At 47.1% G+C, this 6,551-nt stretch overlaps 1 protein-coding gene across 1 annotated transcript in view; it reads left to right on the plus strand.

The window, feature by feature from the left end:
* LOC149336261 (solute carrier family 60 member 1-like) overlaps positions 1-6,551 on the plus strand; it is a 309,160-nt gene that overhangs the window by 36,485 nt on the left and 266,124 nt on the right. The window lies entirely within an intron of this gene.

Genomic DNA, 6,551 nt, shown 5'->3' on the forward strand with positions numbered 1-6,551 from the left:
CTGATCCTCTCTGACGCAGCAGTTCCTTCTACTTGTTGGCCGAACCCACGCTCACCCACTTTGACCATGTGTGAAGAAAACTACGAAAAACTATGAGAATAACACTGTTCGCAGTCTTCTGAAAGAGGGCTTCGCCAGAGGCACCCGCTTGATGCGGGGAAGACCATGTCGTGTACAAGCCACTTTTTCTTTCTTGCAAAGACAGCAATACGAAGGTCTTTATCCTGGCTTAGGGGAGTCCTTGTCGGCGTCGTAGTATATCGTAATCGATAACTGCGCGTTAACCTACCGCTCAGTTAAATATGACGCGCAACAAAGGGCAATAGATTTTATGTACAATTCTCTTCAGCAAGCTTTTCCGCAAGCCTCACTTGACACAAACAAGACGACCGACCATACGCTTCGAGCAATCAGAACGCGACAGCGTGCTGTATATTGCTCGATCACTCCAAAATATGTTTAGTACATCCCCTCGACGTTCGTCTAGAGTAGCCTTCACAATTCTAACGAGAGATAATCCACCTTGATCTGGTGTACTGTGGTATGTGGGTAGGTCTACTTGTAGAATTTTGCATAACCCTTTCAGTTAGACACACATTACGTTTTACTATTGAGAAAAATATGAAAATTCTTGAGCATATTTTAACCTCCCTCCTCCCCCCCCTCCCGACAGACACATTTCGCAAAAAAAAAAAGAATTAATGCACGCCGCACCCTTCCAGCGCTCGTGGAATTGCAGTTTTGTTCCTCTAAGAGACACCATTAGGCGCACTTAAGCATTTTTCTAAGTATTCGAAGCTGTTTCCACAACGAAAACTTGGCTTTAGTGTTAATCAGTAAAACATTTCCGTCGCGTCAGACAAGAAGTGACAGAATCGGACAGCCCTTCCTAGGCGCCCCGTAGAACTTCGCTACGGCCATCTTTATATCTTATATTGCAAAAGCAATCCCTCTGTTTCAGACAGGAAAGGACCCCACTGTTCTCTCTAGCGGAGATTTCCAATGTAGCCGGACTCACTCACATACTTCTTGAAAACATTGCTAAACGCTTCAAAAAAAGGTCGTGTCCAAATAGCTTCACCTATGAGAGTAGGACGCGACAACGTTCTCGGGGTCCCGTTCGCATCGCCTACTCAGTTACGTAATTCCTAATTACCATGCTCATAATTGCATATGTACGCATCAGTACGTGCCTCTAAAATACTTAAGTAAATCGAAGACCACAGAGCATTCACTACATCCACCTTTATTCAGTTTGAACCAACGATCGAGCCTTCGCGGCCTGTTGGGCCCTCAAATGTTGGACCGGCATGACGAGCATGTCGTCTCCTCCTGCACGCATTTCGGTCAGATGGTGCGTCAGCTGAAAGACATTTACGAAGACAGTGACTATCAACCGAACTGGTTCCGGTTATGAATGTCTTGTCTTGCCTTTCCTTTGTTTTAGTCAAGTTGTGTTAGAATCTCTGTTTTAGTTGTGGGGTGTCGAGTTTCCATTCAACTTGCTCGGCTACTGGCTGATTACTTTGTAAATAATATAATACAGCTCTTTCCTGCATATAAATGCGTGTAATAAATATCGTGCTAAAAAAGAAGCCTTTGTGGCCTATGGGTAGTGTGCCCGTCTCGCAGTCCGAAGGTCCTGGGCTCGATTCCCATGTAATTAACCCGAGATTTACTTTTCACTGTAATTATTTTGTATACTGCGCACATTTAAACGATCCCGAGACATTTGCGACCAATTCCAATGCTCTAATTTATCTGACTTCGCAATTTTTTTGTTAGTTTTTGAGGAAAGAAAATGGCGCAGTATCTGTCTCACATATCTCGGAGGACACCTAAACCACGCTCTAAGGGAAGGGAGGAAGGTTACAACAACGAACGCGACGCCGACGCCGGTTTTTCTGCGACACGCTATTGCGTTAAATATGGCGTGCAGACGCCATACGCAAAGGGATAAGGCATGGAGGAAGGAAAACTCGGGAGAGGCCCTCACTATATCAGCTGCCGGAAGTCACGCTCTTTCGCAAGGACTGCTGGGAGTCTTTGGCCGTCGGCGCAGCCGATAGTAATGTTGGACGCTGCAGCGTCGTCTGCTGCATTGCTGCTGCGTATGCACAAACGCGCTGAGATGACGGCCAAGTAGGGGGGGGGGGGGGGGGGGGGCACAGGGGAGAGCCGGCTTCAAAAAATATGACATAACCACCTCTCCTTTGTTCTTTGGTTTGGTTTATTGGAGTTTAACGTCCCAAAGCGACTCAGGCTATGAGGGACGCCGTAGTGGAGGGCTCCGGAAATTTCCACCACCTGGGGTTCTTTAACGTGCACTGACATCGCACAGTACCTTTGTTCTTTCATTCCTTCATGCATGGAGACATGGAGGAGAGTAGCTTCACTTGCGGAGAACTTTGTCCGCTTGGGCAGCGGAGGTTGCGAGCCCGAGGCGGCGGCTTCCGGTCGCGCATCGTTGATTATCGACGATAGTACGCGAGAACGGCACACTTGTGGAAGCCGTCACCTCGCTCTTGTGCGTCGAAATGCTTCATAAGCCACAGAAACTTGTCCCCGAGGAAAGCGAGAATTCATTAACCTTTTTTTATCCGTGTTGTCGGCTTCAGCTCTTGAAAGCGCTCTCCAAGCCCTTGGTACTGAATAGGAAGAAAGACAAGAATGAGAATGCTCGCACTAGCAAAAAAAGTCCTGGGTACAATTTCCCACACCTCAGGAAGAAATTTTATTTTTCTTAGATACCACGGTGACGTTATCAGTGATTTTTGCGACCAGTGCTGCTGGTAAACGCAGACGACCGGCTTTCGTTGCTGATGAACCGCATAATGCTTTGGCATTGAAATGAAGGAACTCGTCGCCTCTAGTGCAGCGGGTTCGACTTTACACGGCTCAACTGCCTCGATACGCACCGAGATGGCGCTGCTGCGCGCGCGAGCAAAAGCCCAGCCACCGCTGCGACCATCTTTCTACATCCCAATTTCGCCTCTGCGCAAGGTCTTTGCTCTCGTCAAGGGAGCATCTAGCCAAGGGCCGGTTCATTTTGTTGAATACGTATATTCGTTCATTGTAATGCTGTAATATACCAGGTGTCCCAGCTAAATGTAACGAAGCTTTTAAAAAACACGGGATGTCCTAGCCGCGTGAAACCAAATGAGGGTTGTTTAGAGTCGCGTGACCTAGTATGCAGTATTTTTTTCGTTCTTCAAGATTGGCTAATTAGACAAGCTTAATTAACTAACTTTTTAATTATTGACTTGAGGAACAAAGAGTCAATGGAAAAGTTGTAGATCGCTTTGAGAAACAGCTGAATGAAACATTTGCAGCAACGTATTATTTACGTAAAGTAGTTTTTTTACCGGCCTTTAACCATAACCCGCACAATAAGAAAAAGCTTCCACATGACAACTGTGGCACTTCAACGTCCCAAGACGCGCCTTAAAGAATAAAATACGTTTTTTCTGAAGTCCTCTCCTCGATGGGACTTTGGGTGCACATTGGGGAAGAGAAGTGAGCGAGCAGCTGGTCACGTGACAACTTTCTTTTAAGGCCAATAAATGAAGATACGTAAATCGTAACTTGACGGAAACAGCTCTACTAGCGGTTTTTCGAGGTGATCTAAAACTGTTGCATTGACATTTTCTTCCTGAAGTCAATAATTAAAAAGCTAGCTAATTAAACTTAACTAATTAATTAACTTTGAAGAGCGGAAAGAATACTCAAGACTAGGCCAAGTGACTATGAACAACCCTGAGTTGATTTCACTGGACTAGGACACTTCGCCTTTTTTAAAAGTGTGGTTACATTTAGCTGAGACACCCGGTATATACCGAGGCAGCGTTTCTGAGGTACGGTTATCCGAGCAAGCGGGCACTTTACCCAAGAGTATGGAAACCCGCCGCGGTGGCTCAGTGGTTATGGTGCTCGGCTGCTGACCCGAAAGACGCGGGTTCGATCCCGGCCGCGGCGGTCGAATTTCTTTGGAGGAGAAATTCTAGAGGCCCGTGTACTGTGCGATGTCAGTGCACGTTAAAGAACCCCAGGTGGTCGAAATTTCCGGAGCCCTCCACTACGGCGTCTCTCATAGCCTTAGTCGCTTTGGGACGTTAAACCCCATAAACCAAACCAAACCAACCAGTTCTAAATTGAATACAAATAAACGCCGAGTACACTGGAGTGCTATGAAAAAATAAGAGCTCCTCGGATTTACCACGGCCGTATTTTATTCCGCCGTTCTCAGCCCGTTCCGGGCACAAAGGCGATGCGATTTCACCTCGCAGGGAATTGTGGCTATTCTGTCCATACATCGCCGCCGCAGTGCTGCCGCAGAATCTGAGGAACCCTCGCATACGAGCCGAGACTGTGAATTCCCAACATTCCGCGCACTCGACCTCTAGCCGCGGGGTCGATGTAGAGGCCGCAGAGCTCCGCAGCCACTACGTCGCCGTCGCGACGGGGTTGCGCCACTAGCGCTAAGAAACGATACCACGCCGGGGTTCGGTCGATGTTGTGCCCCTCCTTTCGCTAAGCAGACAACGGAAAGATGCTTGTCCGGCATGCTTCGACAAAGCCTGCGTGAGCTTCAGAAAAAAAAAAAGGTACGGATTGCCACGTGGTATCATCCTATGATCGCTAAATAATTCATAATCTAAGGAGACAACGGAAAGATGCTTGTCCGGCATGCTTCGACAAAGCCTGCGTGAGATTCAGAAAAAAAAAGCTACGGATTGCCACGTGGTATCATCCTATGAACTCTAAATAATTCATAATCGAATTTCTTTCTCGTGCTGTTTCGGTTTCAACAGCCGAACAATGGCTGTGACGTCATTGAAAAGTTATAGGTCACACGAGGCATGAAAAACTGCAATATAATCGGTGCTTCTACATACGTTGTCATTCCGGCTCTTGAGAAAGGCTGGATTCAGCACTGTAGTGAATTATGACGACGAAGCAGCGATTATATTGCAGTTTTTCTATGACTCACGTGACCTATAACCTCTCCTTGACGTCATAGCCATCGTTCGGTTGTTGAAACCGAGACAGCAGGACAGACAAATTCGATTATAAATTATTTAGCGGCCGTAAATTATTTATGATAGTATAGTATTGTAGTATAAATTATTTAGGCGAATACCACATGGTGATTCATGCATAGTAGTGTCTTCGGCATTATTATAGAGAAGAAAACATGCCACCAAAGTTAGGTGTCTATACTAAGGTGTCTGGAAGTGGTTTCAACATCCCGAAGCGAGATACTGGATATGAGAGAATTAACTTTATTGATATAAAGTAATTACCCGGGAAACCATTAGCGAATACGGCCCTCCAGGCCTGACCGATCAGCTGGCGCTAAAGGGGGAGCTCTGTGAGGCAGCTTCGCCTCCCACTGCTTATGGACGAGTTTCTGTAAGGGACGCCGCATTGGAAGGCTCCGGAATGATTTCCACCACCTGGGAGTCTAACGTCATGCGATATCATGAAACGCTAGGCCGGATGCCTTTTGAGCCTCCACCGAAACGCGGCCGGCATATCCGCCGGGTCATTAGCCGAGCGCGATTAACCACCAACCCACCGGGGCGGAGCGTGTAATGGTGCAGCCTGGTTGAACATTTCGGAGGTGAGCTGCTTTGGCAGCTGGTTGTGTGATGCTAGTTCCCCCACTCCCTGCCCCCGTGTGTTCGAGACTACAGCGCAGCTGACTAACCAGCACAGGACGTCCTGGCCAAGCGCATCTTGTACCTCATGGCAGACAGAGTTCTCTTTGCCATCTGGATGGATGATTAATCAGACCTCTCTCTCTCTTTAGGTGTTCTACACAGTGCACACAAATCATGTTTGGTAGTTATTTTAGAGCGTTAGCTCTAAAATAAGCGCATTAATCATAATCGCATCATGATGATAATCAAGGTCGCGTTAGTATAAACACAAGGTCATTCAGGAACCAGTGGAACATTCAGGAACAAGGAACCAGTGCGTGGTACTAGTGGTACACAGACTGCGGACCAATTAATCGGCGTAAAATGTTCGGAGTGGTATAAAACGTTTCAGCACGTTGCGGAGCATAAGGCTACTAGTCGAATCAAAGCGTAGCATATCACAGGGATTCGCACCGACCTTTAATTCCCTCAAACCGTGACTTCTTGAAACTCGAAACGCCCATTACGGCCTAACTAATTGACTTAGGACATTCGAAGTGGTGTAAAACGATGTCTTCTCGCGCTGTATACGTTGGCATCAAAAAAGTTCAGATCCGGATATAAAGAAAAATTTGGACCGGATATAGTGAAGACGGCTAATGACGCAATATAGGTTGGATATTGCTAACGCCCGATACTCATACGCTCCCTCAGCGTTTTGCTCTTTTTACTTAACCTTCCGGGGCGACTATGGCGCAATGCGCGCAGTTGAACATTTCCACGGTTCACGTGCTAGTCGAAGATGCAAGTACTGAAATCTGGCCGAGTCAGAACCACAAGAACATGCGATACTTCACCTCATGGTACCGGCTTCTTCCCCGATTCCGCACCTATTGAAGCCAAGCCAAG

The sequence above is a fragment of the Amblyomma mixtum genome, chromosome 7 (genome assembly GCF_055824585.1).
Source record: "Amblyomma mixtum isolate Tamu chromosome 7, ASM5582458v1, whole genome shotgun sequence".
Classification (NCBI taxonomy): domain Eukaryota; kingdom Metazoa; phylum Arthropoda; class Arachnida; order Ixodida; family Ixodidae; genus Amblyomma; species Amblyomma mixtum.